The sequence below is a fragment of the Lepus europaeus genome, chromosome 19, assembly GCF_033115175.1.
Source record: "Lepus europaeus isolate LE1 chromosome 19, mLepTim1.pri, whole genome shotgun sequence".
Taxonomy (NCBI): domain Eukaryota; kingdom Metazoa; phylum Chordata; class Mammalia; order Lagomorpha; family Leporidae; genus Lepus; species Lepus europaeus.
Genome location: NC_084845.1, coordinates 62,547,026 through 62,566,165, shown reverse-complemented (window position 1 = coordinate 62,566,165; position 19,140 = coordinate 62,547,026).

The window sequence follows — 19,140 nt, the reverse complement described above, 5'->3', positions numbered from 1 at the left end:
TTTCCCCGGTGGTACTCTTCACACGTGCACTGCTATTACTAAACGAGCGTTAGTCACTATCCCTAATTCAAACTCTGAAGAATGTGTGGCTCTAATGTTGAGAGTGAAGGTCTGGCTCTTCAGCCTACACGTTTCCTGGCTGCGGGACTGAGGACGCTGTCCTGATGGTGAGATGCTCCTCATTCTGCAGCTGGCTGCTCCTGGGCAGAGGATGCCCTGCAGGGGAAGCAGCACGAGAGGATGTGCGGACACCGCGTGTGCTACGTTTCCCCATTGAACCGCGACTCGGCGCTTTATCACAGCTTCTAGGTCAGGGCCGATGTGCCTTGGCGTTCCTGGCTACAGAGGGAATGGGAGCACTGCACCTTCTCTCTGGGAGAGTCACTTCCCTCCTCCTGCCTGGGCACGCTGTTCAAAGCTAGGATTTTTGGCATGGAGGCTCCTGGGTTCCTTCTCAAAGGAGAGAGCTGTGAGTGGGGCTTTTGGGAGCTTTCTGGAGCCGCTGGAAGACCACCAGGCTCCGTCAGAGAGAATCTCACCACCTTCAAAACCAAACTCACCTCCAGAGGAGCTGCAATGAAGAGCGTGGTGACCTGTTTCAGGATGTCACTTCCTTGTTCAGCCCCAGCACTGAGCGGAGCCAGAGCAGTGGCTCTTACGCCGGCAGTCACCTGGAGTCTTGCTGAAAGGCATATCATTTTTAGGAGTTCTGGGGTGGGGCTTCGAGGCTACCCTCCGTGTAGCGAGTGTTTTGCAGTTTGCAACAATAATGTACAATTTGTTTGAAGAACAGATCAGGAAGAAATCATTTCCTTTTTCAAGAATGCTCCTTTCAGAGTAATTCTTGGAGAACTCAAGGCACTGATTAATAATTTGATTATTGTTTCTGAGGACTTTAGAAAGAAACAGCTGCTTCCACTTAGCCAATGGGCTAACCGAGGCGTCACGTGACACTTGAGGTGATTGCACTGAGTCACTCAGCCCTGGCACTTCAGTGAATGCCTCGCATTCAGGAAGCAGCAATCTGTAAGAGGGCAACACTGCTAACGCTGATTTACTGCTTTGAACCCTATTTGTGTTGTTGCAATTAAAGAGGAAAGCACTCGTTCTTAATTCACTGGCGACTAGTCCTAAAAGTTATAATTTAAAATTCCATGGCTTCAAGTTGGAAACTTTTCTAAGTCGGAAGCTGCTTCTGTGTGAATGCATTTAACGCACACACTCCTATGATGCAGGCACAGTGTTATTTTTATTTTACAGAAGAAGAGAATGACACCTGGGTCACATGTGTTTGGCTGCCTTCCTCTGTAATGCTTTCTCCAGGCACTAGACTTCACCAGAGGGAATATGATGAGGAATCAGGAAAGTGACTCATTTAAACAGTCCTGCCATCCGGGATGCTCCTCTGCTTCTTCTGGGGTTGATCAATGCCAATTCAATTTCAACTGTCTCATTGCCCATGGCACAGGGACTTGAACTTGCCCCAAGAACCTTTCTGTCTCCGATGCACTTCTCTTCTTTGGTTCCCATCCTGCTGTAGAGCATCCTTTATCAACCAGGAGGTACCCAAAGCCCACAGAAAATCTCTTCCCTTTCCTTTGTGTAGTATGCAGCCTGTGGACATAGTATAGGGACCTCAAAAAATGTCTGTGGAATAATGGGAGAACTTAGGATGCACACACACACTAGCTTCAATACTAGTACTCACTAGCTTCAATAGGAAGTGTTTTTCTAGACACAAGTATATAGAGGAATGCAGTGCACTGAATTATGGAGTGGTGCCTACGGGGATCCCTAATCTTGTTCTTTGAGCAACTAGATAAGTAGACTTTGTGATTAAGGGTATATTAAAAGGTTGATATCAGAAACCAGACCTTGTCATTTCATATTTCTGGTTGCTGGACAGTAAAATGTTCTCTGGAAATTGGAATAAAACTTGCACATGGAAGGGAGGTGAAAACCAACAGAAAACGCAGATGATCAGCAACCTGAAGAAATCACGTACCCAGGACACAGGCTAGAATGGACCTTAATGAGGACTACCCAGGATCTCTCCCAAGGCCTGGTATTTCTGTCTGTTTGGGTTGGTATAACAACCACCACCAACTGGGTGTCTTTTGAACAATAGAATTTTATTTCTCATGGTAGTGGAGGGTTGGAAGTCCAACAGATCTTGTGTGGCGTGAAGCCCACTTGGTGGTTCAGAAATGGTGCCCACACATTATGTAAGCAGAGAACTCTGCCCTCTTTAGGGTCTTACTCAGAAGGCCTCTACCCTAATAACCCAGTCACCTCCTAAAGTCCCCATCTGCTAGCATTGTCACCACAGGGACAGGATTTCAGTGTATGACTTGGGGGACAGAAGCACCCAGTTCCCAGTACCTAGAGGAATGGTTCTTAGTGTGGTTCCCAGATCAGCAACAATGGGACCACCAAGAACCTGTTAGAAATGCAAATTCTTGGCCACATCCAAGAACTACTGAATCGAAAATCCTGCAGAAGAAGTCCAGCAACTACATTCTAATACACTCAAAGAAGAATACCATCAACTCTCTTTTCGTACTCAACCCCCTTACTCTCTTTCTCTAGCTCCTCCCTAGGCTTACCCTAGACCCCTTTCCTGTATCACAGGTGCTGCCTGACCTACATGATCGATCATAAGACACATCTTGATTTCAGCAGCATGCAGGTGCGAAAGGCCTGTCTTCACATCATTGAAATATGGTGAATCACAGAGTAAGTCTGTATCTCAAGACATTTCTAAAGGAATTCTAGATGGAAAAAGTGGGACTACAACACATTGATGTCACCCTAGTTGACGCATTCCACTTCTTTTGTTGGTGGTGCTCATGGGTGAACGAGGTGGGGCAGAGGGACCTAGAGTCACTCAGGCCCCTTGTTCTGACCCTGGGACACACTGATGCTTGCTCACTGGGATGCAGAATCAGGACTTGTCCCAGAATGTCCCTAGCTACTTCCTGGTGTGTCCCCCTTGAGCAACCAAAACATTCTACCTAGGGATCTAAACTTATGCAACAAAATCAGCTCTTACGTGTTCTCCACCACACGGACACACACATGGTAGCCATATGAGGTGACGGATATATTAGCACAATTGTTGATTATTTCACAATGTATACTGATATCAAAACATCAACATATACAAGGACAAATTAAATGCACACAATTGCTATAATTGTTATTTGTAAATCACATCTCAACAAAGCTGAGAAAAATAGAAACATACCTCAAGACAGTCCTGTAGATGCCCAAAAGCACTTGTTTCTGGGGGCTGGAAAAGAGAGACGGATTTCATTCTCAGTGCTACTGAAAAAAAGAGACTTGTGTTTTTATTTTCTGATTTTTTTCCATGGAAAATAATGAAGGCAAAAATAGATTTGGCAAGTACATGTTCTGATGTAGGATGCTATTCAAGATATATTATGCAAAACACAGTTTAACAATGAGTATACACCATATCCTGTTGTTAATTATGCAGCATGCAGGCATATGGAAGGCAATCTGCGAGGACACTAGCAGCACATCAACAGTGGCTGGTGCTACATAAAGGGGACTGGGCATCAAAGAAACGTTAGTACCCTGGGGAAAGTTTCCTCAGTTAATCCTGCTGATTTTCCTGGGGTTTAAGAAGAAACCTGCCAGACGTTACTGACAACTCAGAACGGAGTTCTCAAGAAGAAGATGGAAAAAAATCCCAAATAAACCTCCTTCCTCTCTTTCTCACAAGACAGACTGTGACCTCATCACTTTTGCAAGCCAGAGTAGCCTTTCTGGATTTGGAGTTTATAGCCGAGCACAACAAAACCTTGCATTGCAGGCCATGTGATACCTAAAGCAAGGGTTGACTGTGCATTATTACCGGATGACATCATGGACTCTGACTACTTTTAAACACACACTTCTGTGTATTAGGGCTGTTAGGCCATTATTGTTTAAAGATGTACTCATTTGAAAGGAAGAGTGACAGAGAGGAGAGAGGAGAGAGGAGTGAGGTGAGAGGAGAGAGGAGAGAGGGAGAGAGAATGGATCTTCCATCTGCTTGTTCACTCCCCACACCCAACATGGCAAAAGCTAGGCCAGGCTGAAGCCAGGGTCCTCGAACTCCACCCAGGTCTCCCATGTGGGTGGCAGGGGCACTCGATGTTATTTATATGCTCACTTTTACACTTAAACCCATTTATATGTTGACTTTGACATTTAATATGATCGTTTGAACAGTTAAGATGGCATTTAAACCACTGATTTTTATGGGTTTGGAGTCCCACAACAAGTTTTTAGGCTGTACCCTTAGAAGTAAGTCTGAACACCATTGTAAAAAGAAATCTATTCGTGTATAGCGACTGCTGTATCATTTGTATATTTTGGTTGGTGTTGAATAGCTAATTGCCCCAAAGTCCATAATTATCAAGAAAAATATACATTTAATTTAAAGGGATAGTCACATATGAAGATCAATCGATTCTAGCTCTGCTTAAAATATCCTGTTGGTTGGAGTGGGCATTTGGCAAAGTAGTTGAGATGCCCTCATCCTGTATCAGAGTATCTAAGTGCGAGTCCTGGTTCCATTTCTGATCCCTCTTGCTGATAATGCAGATCCTGGGAGGCAGCAGGTGAGGGCTCAAGTACTTGGGTCTTTGGCATCCACATGGGAGACCCAGAACAAGGACCAGGCTCCTGACTTTGGCTTGGCCTAGCTACAGCTGTAGTGGGCATTTGTGAAGTTAACCAGCACATGGGGGATCTTTTTCTTCTCTCTCTGCCTTTCAAATTAATCAATCAAGAATAAAAATTTAAAACGTCCTCCTTGCTCCTAAATCTAGATGGCTTCTTCTTATCCTTGGGATACTGACCCTAGGGCAGTTGCCATCCAATGCTCGTGGTTCGAGATTCTCCTGTATTACTAAATCAAAGATTTCCAGCAAGCTGAGCCTGAACCTCTTGCATGTGAAGGCATACTTGGATCCTGGGATGAATGCCCACTGACAAGATATGGGGAATGTCAGGAGTCTCCAGGATTCTTCTTCTTCAGCCTGGCCCATGACAGCAGGGGTGGGAGGACCCTCGGCGATGCTGACCAAAGCCTGCTCCCTGAGGATCGTTCTCAGCAAGCAGGGATCATGTCAGAGCCTCAGAATAACTCCCTTCCTCAAGGTTCACCTGGAATGATTTTCAATCTGACAGTATTTACAGTGAAAAATTCCTCATCTAAAAATGATAGATTTGGGGTGTCAGCATTGTGGCATAGTGCGTTAAGCTGCTGCACGTGATGCCAGCGTCCATACAAGAGCAGGTTTGAGTCCCAGCTGCTCCACTTCCAATCCAGCTCCCTGCTAATGCACCTGGGACAGCAATGGATTGGGCCCAAGGACAATATACGGGCCAACTTCACTCAGATAGGCGACCCTGATGAAGTTCCTGGGCTCCTGGCTGCAACCTGGCCCAGCCCTGGACTTTGCAGACTTTTGGGAATGAGCAAGGAGATGGAAGAACTCCATTGTGCATGTTCTCTCTCTGTAACACTGTCTTTCAAATATATTTAAAAAGTATAGATTTTTGAAGCAGTATTATTCATAACAGCTAAAAGTCAAAACAATTCAAATGTCTGTTGATGGATGTATGGATGAACAAAATATGGTATGTACATTCAGTGGGTTGTTACTTTAGGAGGAAATGAAGTTCTGACATATGCTACAACATAGATGAGCTCTGAAGATTATGCTAAGTGAAATCAGACAACAGGCAAGATGATATGGTTTCAATCACAGGCAGTACCTGGAAGTCACACTTAGAGGAACAGAAAGAATCATGGTTTCCAGGACCATGGGGAAAGAGGAATGGAAGTTATGTTTTCCTAAGTACAGTTTTCATTTGAGAAGATGAAAAAATTCTGGAGATGGATGGTGATGATATTTGCTCATCAATGTGAATGTGCTTTGTGCCACAGAACCATCCTCTTAAAAATGATAAAAATGGTAAATGCTATTTATATGTATTTATCACAATAAAATAGAAATTAAAAAAGAAACCTTTTCCCCTACCATGATAAATTGCATCAAAAGCCAAATTTCCCCACAAAAGTATAGAATTAGTTACAGAGAGATACTTGGTTTTATCAGCATTGTGGACACAGGTGGATAATCTACCAGTGGTTTTAAAAATAAAAAGTGGCTAAATGATTTTCAAGGATTTAGAAAAGTGGTTTTCAGTGTGGTGCTGGAATAAACAAGGAAACATTGTAGAGAGGAGGCAAAAACGCTTATGTGCTTTAAATACTAAATCATGCAACTATGTGAGTCTTGGCTGTGCATTCTTTCTCTTGCTCACCAACATGGGCTGTCAAGGTTTGCTTAGCCCCAACATGGGTCTGAATATGGTTGAGCACCATTAAGAAGTGCTTGGTGGGGGCCGTGCTGTGGCACAGTAGGTTAAGCCTCTGTCTGCAGCACCAGTTCAGGTCTGACTGCTCCTCTTCCAATCCAGCTCTCTGCTATGGCCTGGGAAAGCAGAAGATGGCCCAAGTGCTTGGGCCCCTGCACTCATGTGGGAGACCCGGATGAAGTTCCTGGCTCCAGCTTCAAATTGGCCAAGCTCTGGCCGTCCAAACAATTTGGGGAGTGAACCAGTGGATGGAAGTCTCTCTCTCTCTCTCTCTCTCTCTGTAACTCTGCCTCTCAAATAATAAAGAAATCTTTTTTTTTTTTTAAAAAAGTGGTTGATAGAGCACATAGTAGGTGCTTTCCTCCATCCATTTACATTCCAGGAAAGGACAGCGAACCAAAAAAAGTGTTTGTGAAACAAGGAGTTACTCAGAAGACTAAGTCTAGCTTGAATCAGATGTTTCTAGTGGAAAGAACACGGACTTGGGGACCATGAACTGAGCCCCCTAGTGTGGTAACCTTGATCCTGCCAGCTTCGGTTTTCACATTATCAACTGGGAAAATGGTGCTGATGGCGCTGAGTTTCTTTTTGGTGTCACTGAGATCAGGAAAGCACCAAACACCAGAGACAGCAAACATTCCCTAAATCCTGGCTCGTCTTCCTCCTTCCCCCTTCTCCTCTTCGCAGTTCATCCAGACATCAGCAGATACGAGGTGGGAAGGTGTGGCATGGAGGGCGGGTAGGAATGGGAGCACTAATGAATACCAGTTGTTGGGAATGAAATCCCAGCTCAGCAATCTGCCAGCTGTGTAACCTCGGGCATGTTTATCTAATTTTTTTTTCCACAGGAATAAAATGCAGCATATGAAATTATAAATACCCTGTATAATTTTTAGAGAAACACTGAGAACTAGGACCTAGAACCTATCAGAATGGATATGTTTGTAGGGCACACTTCTGTAGGAGTATCAAAAGCAGAAAGTACATCTAACTCTACCGTTTGGGGCAAGTCTGATTGAGCATGTCCCAAATTGTACATCTCCTCCCTCTCTTATTCCTACTCTTATATTTAACAGGAATCACTTTTAAGTTAAATTTAAACACCTAAGAATAATTGTGTGTTAATTAAAGAGTTCAACCAATAGTACTAAGTAGATAAAAAATACTAAAAGGCATAAAGTATTAAGTTGTTCATCAACATTCAGGCCAAGAGCTGATCAAGTTGCTGTTTCTCATAATGTCCATTTCACTTCAACAGGTTTCCTTTTTGGTGCTCGGTTAGTTGTCATTGATCAGGGAAACATATGATTCTAATTCAATCCCATCAAGGTGGCATGTACCAATGCCATCTCACTAGTCAAACTGATCAGTTTCAGTTCACAATTGATCATAATGATAGGATTAAGAGTCAAAGGGATCACATAAACAAGACTAGTGTCTGCTAATACTAACTGATAGAATTAAAAAGGAGAGAACGATCCAACATGGGAAGCGGGATACACAGTAGACTCATAGAATGGCAGATGTCCTAAACAGCACTCTGGCCTCAGAATCAGCCCTTAAGGCATTTGGATCTGGCTGAAGAGCCCATGAGAGTATTTCAGGCGTGGAAAGCTAAGACACTGTAGCAAAAAAAAAAAAAAGACCTAAATGAAAGATCTCTGTGATTGAGATCCCAGTGGAAAGAACAGGTCATCAAAGAAGGAGGTACCTTTCTCTGAAGGGAGGAGAGAACTTCCACTTTGACTATGGCCTTGTCTAAATAAGATCAGAGTTGGCGAACTCAAAAGGCTTCCCTAGCCTTGGCAACTCATGACAAGAGCCTAGGGAGATTATTGATGCCATAAACAAGAGTGTCAAATTGTTAAGTCAACAACAGGAGTCACTGTGCACTTACTCCCCATGTAGGATCTCTGTCCTTAATGTGTTGTCCAATGTGAATTAATGCTGTAACTAGTACTCAAACAATACTTTACATTTTGTGTTTCTGTGTGGGTGCAAACTGTTGAAATCTTTACCTAGTATATACTAAATTGATCTTCTGTATATAAAGATAATTGAAAATGAATCTTGATGTGAATGGAATGGGAGAGGGAGCGGGAGATGGGAGGGTTGTGGATGGGAGGGAAGTTATGGGGGGGACAAAGCCACTGTAATCCAAAAGCTGTACTTTGGAAATTTATATTTACTAAATAAAAGTTTAAAAAAAAAAGTGCATCTAGAGGTGAACTTGCCTGTTCTATGAACACCAACTATCAAAACTCCAAAGAATTCAATCAACCACCTTAGAGAAAAGACAGAATTATCATTGTGCTCTTTCTAGGGAAAAGAAGCAATGAATGCACAGGTTAAAAGTAGTAAAACACACACACATTTTCTGGAGGTGTGTTAGGCATCTTTAATAAAACTGGATCTTATGATCATGGTGGTATTTTTATGCCTACTTTTGTGATCTCTCCATTCTACATAAATGCACATTTGTACATAATTCAGTATGTGTCAAATTCTCATGTTTTTCTTGAACTAACCACCACGTTTGGTTGTTCCAATTGCCTTTTACCAGATCAAAGGTGTTAATTAGGGAATGCAGGCTACAGTAGGTGCTCAGGGATGTGAGAGGCAAGAATTTCACCTGGGGAATCACATGCTCTCTGCAGAATTATCTGAAAAAAACTCGGGTGATAAAAAGAAACAGAAGGAAAAATAATATCTATAACCGCCTTCTGGAGACCTGTGAGAACATAGCTTGACACTTGTTTTGTCAATCATGACCACTTCATGTGCATTATCTCACTTAATAATCACAACTCTTTGGGGGGAAACTGTTTTCTCCATTAGGTGAGGAAAGTGAGGCTTGGAAAGGCAAAATCCCTGCACACATCACCAGGGTAGAAATTGCATTTTCAGGACTCTGGAAAGTGTGGCAAGAACTCTTGAGAAATCAGGAGGATGGTGGCTGTGATGCTGGAAAGCAAGGGTGGCCCACTAGGTGGCGCTGCTTTAGGTGGGTGGAGACAGAGACTTTGTAAGCCTAAATTGTCCAACTTGCTGAATGGGGAACAGAATTATTTTATTAGCTTCCATTTACCCCAAAAAGAAAGGCTGGTGGGGAAGGGGTCAGGTTTTGCAAATCATGCATGGTTATAAAAATGAAAAAATGTTTCTCAAAGCAAAATTTTGTTCCACCAGAATTACAATGATCATTCCGGCTCATTTTGTTTTTTCGAAAGTTCTGGATGTGGGGGCTCAATATAGTTGACATTAAATTACCATAATCTATAAATAAATAAGTGAATTAATAATACGAATCGCAGTAATATTACCATTATCTGACCCAGACTAAGACTGAGACCAGTGCACTTAAATGGTGCAAAATTAAGAGGAGGAGGGCTTTTTTTTTTAATTTATTTTTTGAGAGTGAAAAATGATGTCGCAAGTTAGGTACTTTATTTTCTGAATTTTATATCACTTAATCATTGCATAATTTTTTTATAAAAGAAATATCATATGAGTTACAGTCAACAGAAATTTTTGTGTAAGCTAAACGGTTTATATTAAAATGAAAGTAGCTAAGAGTAAAATAATTTTATTGTATAGTTTGGAAAAGAGTTAAAAAATACAATTTGGAGTGATGTTGAGCTCAAATCTTTCTGATAATTATAAAGTTTCAAAAGTGGCATAAAATAGTCTTAAACTCTCCATGGCTCCTTTTTAGAACCAGTTATTACAGGAAATTTCAAATATCACATAAAGTAGGGATTGTATTAAAAATCTCCATATAATAGTAATTATCCATGTTCAGCAAAATCAACATTTTTTCCTGTTATTAAATATAACTACCTATTTTTTTGCTGGAGTTATAGGTTAAGTTCCACATGCCATGTCATTTCACTCATTACAAGTGCATTTGATGACAGAGAAGGCAAGTTTCAGCACGCGGTCTCTGATGGTGGCATTCACAGTCTGGTGGAGGACTTAGCAGTGGGTACCAGAGACCACGCAAGCATGGGTGGCAGACGTTGGAGTCCATTCAATTTTTCTCAATGCTTGGTCTTTGATTCTTCGAGAAAATGAGAGAAAAATAACCCCTGATCTTTGTAGATGGGAGAATTTGAAGAGGATGAACAGGGAAATGTGTGTTCATGTGGCAGTGGTGGAGTTGCAGCAGCCCTGGGTGAATGGCAGGAGGTTAGAGGAGAGGAGAGTGGATGGAAGAGGGATTTGGAAGAAGGTCACTGCACGATACTTAGGGAAGAACACTCTATGTAGGATGAGACAGAGCATATATATGATCATGGAGAAATCTGGGTACTGATGTGGTACTGTAGTACAGGTATGAGATTATGAAAGACTGGCTTAGAGTGGCAATACTGGGAATTAACAGAAGTGATGAAATCTTTAGATATGTCAATAAATACATTTTGGGGGGCTACAAAATAAAGAGTTCAGTAAATTGTAATTGTAGTTAATTTTGAAAGTGCAGAAGAGCATGCAAAAGAAAAACTAGCCATGTTTTCATTGACCAGAGATGATGGCCACCAGTTTTTGTCTTCTAGTCTTTTATTTGCATTTATGTATTTTATGCAATTTTATACAACTGAGGTTACATTATACGGAGTTTTCATCTGTCCTCTTCACTTTTTAGTATGTTACACAGTCTTCAGAATGCAATTTTTGAAAGATGGATTGTATTCTCCTTTTAAATAAATCTTCTGAGAGGAGAAAACAAGCTTAGTTTCTCCCGCCATAGTCTCACAACAGGCTTCTGACACCAGATGTGGGAGAAATTTCTCTCACACATCAAGCAAAAATCAATTTTGCCATGGGCACTAGCTGAGCTTCTCTAATTCCATTCCATTCTGACAACATCTATTGGAAGACAGCATCAGATCCCACAGGTTGAGGGCTCGGTCCGACAAGACTGCCCCCCACTTACGATGCCAACCGCAAGCCCCATGTTGTTCTGTCTGTGTTTCTGGCTGACCTACCCGCTCCTCAATATCCTTGGGTTCTATTGACTTGCCAGAGTGGCTTACACAACCCTGTCAACACTTACTTAGATTTACAGGTTTACTACAAAGAATTCTGATGGGCACTAGATGGAAGGAATGTATGAGGCAAGGCATGTGGGAAGGGGCAGAAAGCTTCCATGTCCTCTCTCTGCCTGCCCCTGCCGGAGCCGCCACATGGTTAGCAGTTTGGAAGCTCTTTGCCTCCTGTGCATTTCAGTTTTTGTGTAGCCTCAATTACATAGGCGTGATTGGTGTAAACAGTGGTCATTGGTGTTCAACTTAGCATTCAACCCTTCTGCACTCCCAAGAGGCTCCAACCTTGAAATCCTACCTTAGTCTTTCCTCCAACCATTCCCTAAGGTAAAGCTACCTAGGAACTCTCAGAGTCAGCTCATTAGCAAATGAACACGCAAGGAACCATGTGTTACTTCAGTGATTCCAAGGATTTTAGGAGTTGTATGGCAGGAAGCAAGGAGGAAGATCAAATATACATATATGTGTATTTCACAACAGCATAAACCTACTCAAATTTTTATCAGGCATTTTGATAATTTCTGTTTCTGTTATAATAAATAATGGAAATTTCTGCTTCACAGTAAGTCTATATCCAATCAGTAATTGATTTCTAGCTGAGCAGCCACTGGTGGTCACACATGACAAAGCAGAATGTACAGAATTAGCCAGGAATGCATTTACGCAAACAACAATATTAACAAACACTAAGGAAGCGAAGGATCTTACTTCTAAAGCTGACACATTGTATTATAAAGAATGCGTGGCTTTCAACCAAAAAATTATGAGACATGTGAAGAAACATGAAAGTATGAGCTACAGGAAAAATATTTCTGAGGAAGCCCTGCTGTTGCAAGTACTCCACAAATATTTTAAATAATTATAAACATGTCCATAGAACTAAAGCAGACCATGTGTAAGTAGTGAAAGGAAAATATAAAAGTAATGCCTTACTAAGGATAGAATTTAAAGAGATAAGAATCCTAGAACAGAGCCAAATACAAACTATGGAGTTGAAAAATACAATAACCAAAATGAAAAATTCATTAGAGTGGCTCAACAGCTGATTTAAGCAGGCAGAAGAATCAGTGAGCATAAAGATAGGTCAATCAAGATGATGTAGCCTGAGAAACAGAAGGGAAAAAGGGTGAGGATGGAAACAGGTTCAAAGGCCCACAGGGCATCATCAAAAGCATCGACATATGCATAATGCGAGCTCTAGAAACAGAGCAGATAAAGAAAGAAGCAAGGAGATGATACCAAGGCCACATGCTGGATGGAAAATACAAGACTGCATATCCAAGGAGTTTAATCAACTTCAAGTAAGGTGACCTCAGAGGTCCTCACTGAGCTACCTCAGTCATTTTGCAGAAAGTCAAAGAAAAAAGTCATGAAGGCAGCAAGAAACTTAAGGTATTTTCTTTTACTTGTAGACAGAAAAATATATGCGCTGGGATTACCCCATCATCTCAAGACTCGCTGTGAAATGAAGAAATATCAATATTAACACATTGCATAAAAAAACCTATCTTAAATTGCTGAGAGATAAATCAACAGGACAGTTTATTGAGATTTTTAGTATGTAATAGACTGTAAGTTACAGGAATCCAGAGAGCCATGGCTTACGACATAAAAATGTAAGATAGGTGGTCAATATGAACAGGATTCTTTAGCTTAATGGCACCATCAAGCCTTACCATTTCCTTGCTTGTTGTTTTATAGCTACAAGATGGCTACAAAGCTACTCACACAGCCACATTCCAACAGGAAGGGACCTGCCTTTCAAACTCTTTCCCAATTACATCTCCGGGCCAGAAGAGGATCACATGACTACCCTTAGCTGCAGAGGAATCTGGACATGTGTGTAGCCCACAAAGTCCAAGGCAGCACAGAGCAGTCATGATCTACCTGCTGTAGTCTGGCCCATTGCTACCCTGACCGAAAGTCATGTTCTGTTGACAACAAAGAAACGGGCAAGGGTGAGGACCAACTGGACAACTAACACAGCCCATGGCATCGGGAGATCATCCTTTTGGATATTTACTTGAGAGTAAGAACTATCATTTTACACCTTTCAACCTCCTAGCTCTGCAGTGTGCCACAGAATGCTTGTCAAATGGCACCTGCTTTTTAGTTACAGGTTGGATATATAAATGAGTGAAGCACTCGACCTTTGAAGACTTGTAATTTGGCTGCAAATCATTCGGTTCACCGATAGAAAATCAGGAAGCTCGGTGTCAGAAGCCTGAAATTTTGGGCCCACAGAAAATTTTCAGTAGTAACTGCAGACAATATAAAGGATCATATTAACTGATTTTCTAGCTTTCATGTAAGTAGCAAAACGCTGATGGCGTCAAAGGTGTGGTGTCCCTTAGCAGTGCTGAGGACTTGGAGAAAGAAAGAAAAAAAAAAAAAGACACACTCTTCACTATCCTCCAACTTCAACAGGATGCACTGAGCAGGCACCTTCCAAAACCTGTCTCGTGGAAGTGCTGCGGTGCTAACAGGACAAGAGCTCCCAGAGTAAAAAGGCTCATCAGAGAGTTATTTGCAACATTCTTGGTGGCGCTGTGTCCTAGACCAAAGCTTTCCCATAATGGTTTCCTGGTGCACACAGGGGCAGTATCCAGATGTGTGATTCTCCTCTTCAGGTGTGAGTTTGAGGCTTGGGACATTACCACTGATTCTGCACGACACATCTAGATAATGTGCAATAAATTTTCTGATAGATAAAATTTGGGCTCTTAACGGACAAGAACTTGAAATTAAATTCTTCAGAAGCTGTAGGGGAATACATTTTCTCTATCAATACACGATTTAAGTAATAAATGTCAGTGTAAAATCTTCATAATCTTATAATCAAGATACTTGCTGGCAACATTTTGGTAAATCTCCTTATTACATCTTATTTAACATCATTTAAAAGTATAAAATTAATGTATGTTCCTTTAAGAAATGAACGGTACGGAAGGTAGGAATCAATTTGCCTCCTCCACTTCTAAGGATTTCTCTCTGAAGTTAACTCCTGCTAATAGTCTGATGCCTCTCCTTCCAGGCATTTTAGCATGCTTATTTTTAAAGCCCAGGAAGCATTCGCCACCACCCGTCATCTTATTTCTTGAAAAAAAGAGTTCAATTTTGCTTAGTATAAAGAGACTATTTTGAGGGTCTTGATAGATAATAAATTCAACCTGGACATGAAAATCTTTTATTTCCAGCTCAGCCTGTGACCCACTTCTGAAAGCCACTTAAGTCCTTTGTGCTATTTCTCCATTTACAAAGTGACGGATGTGTAATTCAGTCGGTTCAGAAATACTCACAGCACGACAGTGTGGTTGGTGTACCACTGGGTACTTGGAGGGCTATGGAAACCGTCTAGGATTGAGTCGAGTGTATGTGCTCGATGCAAAAGAGCAAGTATGAGCTTTGTGACACTAATTTTTCTGGTTACCTATTCTCACCTAACAGATACCCCAACAAATGACTTGAGCTCGCAACAAGAGCCAACTCACAGATCTGCCATTTGGGCGGGGTTTAGCACGTTAGGTTGGTCTGTGCTCCCCACAGCATCATCTGGGCCAGCTTGAGAGGGGACTAGAGGAGGTATTCACAGTCTACGTACACTAAGGTGACTGGCCATTTGGTGAAAGCTCCTGGTAGGAAGCTCAGACGGGAAGAAGGGCTTTGGACCTTGTTTCTTCTCGGTCTCGGTCTTACATGGGCTTCCCCACACACTTCCCTGCAGTGCTGTAGCTGGTTTCCAAGAATAGGCTCAAAAGACAGGATAGCTGGCAATTCATTATTTTTGATTGGAAACTGAACAGCAGTACTCCCCCGTCAGTCTATTGGCCAAACAGGCATAGAATCAGATTCAAGTATCGGGGACTTAGACTCAAATCTCAATGGGAAGCATGTTAAAACAAAACAAAACAAAACAAAACAAAAAAACAACAACAACAACTGAGGGGCTGATGTTGTGAGGCACTGGGTAAAACATCTGCCTGTATCCCATATGAGCACCAGTTCATGTCCCAGCTGTTCCACTCCCATCCAGCTCCCTGGGAAAGCAGTGGAAGATGGCCCAAGTACTTGGGCACTGCCAACCATTTGGGAGACCTTCAAGAAGTTCCTGGCTTCAGCCTGGCCCAGCCCTGTATGTTGTGGCCATCAGGGGAATGAAACAGTAGATGGGAGCTCTCTGTTTCTCCCTCTCTGTAACTCTTTTAAATAAAGACATAAGCCTTAAAAAAAATGAAGCAGACTTGCATATTGAGTTATCTAATGTGGCAATGCCACCCCTTTTCCTGAAAACATTTCCCATTTTCCCATGGGGAACTTCTTCACCCCAACACCTACTCCAAAGAATGCTGGTGGGGTTTACAGTAAGTTTTCTATTCACTGACCACAAGGTGGGTGTGTAATTAATACCTGGCTAACAGTAATGCCATACACACATGGCCACAATGATGGACGATTCATTCTGGGTGGGCATATCCTCCATCAGTCCAATCATATTTCTTTCTTTTTTTTTTTTTAGCATGTTTTTTTTTTGTTTTTTTTTTGACAGGCAGAGTGGATAGTGAGAGAGAGAGAGAGAGAGACGGAGAGAAAGGTCTTCCTTTTTGCCGTTGGTTCACCCTCCAATGGCCGCTGTGGACGGCGCATCACGCTGATCTGAAGCCAGGAGCCAGGTGCCTCTCCTGGTCTCCCATGTGGGTGCAGGGCCCAAGGACTTGGGCCATCCTCCACTGCCTTCCTGGGCCATAGCAGAGAGCTGGCCTGGAAGAGGGGCAACCGGGATAGAATCCGGCGCCCCAACCGGGACTAGAACCCCGGTGTGCTGGCGCCTCAAGGCGGAGGATTAGCCTGTTAAGCCACGGCGCCGGCCTCCAATCATATTTCTTCCCTGGAACCATTACAAACGAATCCAAGAGCACTCCTCATTCATTCTTCTGGTGTGCTTGTGATGAAGGTGAAAGCCTATGGCCATGATTTCACTCCTTGACATCCAAAATTATGTTTGCTGCAGATTTGGATTCCATATGCTGTATAAATACTGGCGCATGTTAGGTAACTTCTCTCTGAGTCCATTTACCCCCTTACTAATGTCTGCCTTGCGAGACCATCATAAGGACAAAATGGGACATGGTCAATACTCACTAAATCTAAAATAGGATTATAGCATTATTGGTCAATATAGGTATCCATGGGTGAAAAACTTCAAGCTTTATAGAACAGAAGTTCTCAAGTGTTTGAAGTTAGATAGCTCTTATCTTTTGGAAGGTATTAAAGCTTGATCAAAGGAAGAGATGTGAAGGTTTAGGTTAACAAAAGTGAGCCTACATGGAAAAAGTCATGCTAGATTTCCTCTGGGAGCCCACATTATGACACCTCAAATAGTGACAGTGATTAGAATAGTCAGACATTAGCGATCTAATTATAATATCTCATTATCCATTTCTTTTTCCTTATCTAAAACACGAAGCAAGTAAGCTCATGAGCATACACACGTGACCACAATGGTCTACTCTCTGCAGGGGGCGTCCCTTCCATTCCACTGAGAGGCGTGCCCTCCTGTCACTGGGATGAAGCAGAAAGTACCATTAAAGAGCTTAGCAACGCAGGCATTTCACCAAAATCAGAACGTTTATATAATTGCAGATATATCCATAATCAACTTATAATTATGTTATGCCTTTGATTTCTAAATTTTATGAGTAAAATATAGTTTTAACAACAAAATGAACATGTAGCTCATCTGTGAAAACTATTTTCAGTTTTGAATCCACCTGTAACTTAATTGTGCCTTATCTTTCCCCAAATTTTAAAGTATATGCACGTGAAGTAAGTCGTCCCCAGACTAAATACTGGTCACTTCCTCATACTGCCTTTACATCCATGTACAATGCCTAAAGCATGGAGTTAGGAAATGGATAATGCCATTCTTTTAATTGAGTTATTTACTTACTGGAAGTTATAGACACATATGCCTACAATAGTTCACGAAATATGTCTGCAGGAAGAATGGAAAGTTGAAGCACAGAGAAAGGGAAAAACATATGGTATGTACTCCCCAGAAAATTAATGTAGCAGTGAAAAGCGCCATGGTCCATTGAATGTGTTCATTACATTTTCTATCAGTGAATTCCCACGCAGGAAAGCCAGATCTCTAGATATAGGAGACGCAGAGGCATCCCGAGTATATGGAGGGATGGAAGCAGACATCCATCTGGTCTCTGAGCTGCTCTGCCTCCCAGGAATGACCTGCTCTGCGGCACATAGGGCTGGAGCCACAGGACGCCTTCCTTGACGGGAAGCAGACTGAAAGCCTGCTGGAGAGAAATCTAAACGGTGCTCCATGGAAACCAGCTGCTATGGCTTTTCATTCTTCGCCTTCATTAGGGCTTTCATCTTGTTGCTCTCTCCAGTGTGTCTATTAGGTAAAGACTCAACCTCCAAAGCATTTTTACAAAAGAAAGCATACATTATAAAGGTGGTTTGCTTTTTTTTTTTTTAAAGCTCCTTAGCCAGAAATGATGGGTGGTAGGGGGAATCCGTGAAACTTGCAATGCAAGGTAACTGCGGAAATAGCTCTGTTTGCTTTCAAGACTCCTGGAGCTTCTGACTTACACCCCAAGGAGCCGAGAGTCACTTTCAGTAAACTAGCTGAATCCAGGAGAGAAAGTACATCCAAGAAAGGAATCAGAACTGGGAAACAGAGCTCAGGGTTTGGTCAGTTCTTACCCTAAACCAGTTGTTATGGTTTGAATGTATTCCCAGATTCCAAGTATTGGAAATTTAATCTCCCATGGAACAGCCTTGGGAAGTAAGGCCAAGGAGAGGTGACTGGGTCTTGAGAGCTCTGCCCTCATGGATAGATTAACACTATTATTGTGGGAGTGGATCAGTTATTACTGGATTTGTTACAGAAGTGGGTTTGGACCTACCCTATTCTCAGCCTCTCTTGCCCTTCTACCTTCAGCCATGAGACGATGTAGTAGGAAGGCCCTCACAGACACTGGCACCGTGCTCTTGAACTTCCTGGGCTCCAACACCAGAGCCAAATGCCTCTGTTCTGTACAGATTCCCGAATCTCAGGTGTTGTTACAACAGCACAAAATGGGCTAACTGTAATCATATTCCTGTGCTTTGCAGCTGCACAAATCTTAAGCAATGGCTCGTTTCGGCAATTATCAACATGCTGTCGCTTTCAAATTCCAAGATACTTGACGTAGAATAGGGACAAGTAAAGGTTTAGGGACAACTGAGAAATGGCTGGTTTTTAAATGTTTAGAAAATGCATGATAATCCTCAAGATCAAGCCTGGCTAAGATTATTTCATTTTTTTATTAGAGCATCAACAAAGAGTTTTCCATTTTGAGACTATATTCAGTGCTTATTTTGGGTGAAAATGATGTTGCTCATTTTGCTACATTAACACTCTCTTTAGCAGCATTCCATTTTTGTTCCTGCTATTCTTCCTAGTATATATAATACATTTTGCCTTGTGTTCATTAATATCAATGTCACAGTGAAAAAGGCACCAATCTGGCAATGTCTGCTAGTGACAAATAGCAAAACCTACTAATTATATTCGCATAAAGAAGAAGTTTTATTAGAACATACGATGCTATTGTCAGGCCAACCATGTCACGTGCATTTCCTCTGTCGGTTTATACTCCCTACATTATCCACTGCAACACAGTACCTTGGAATA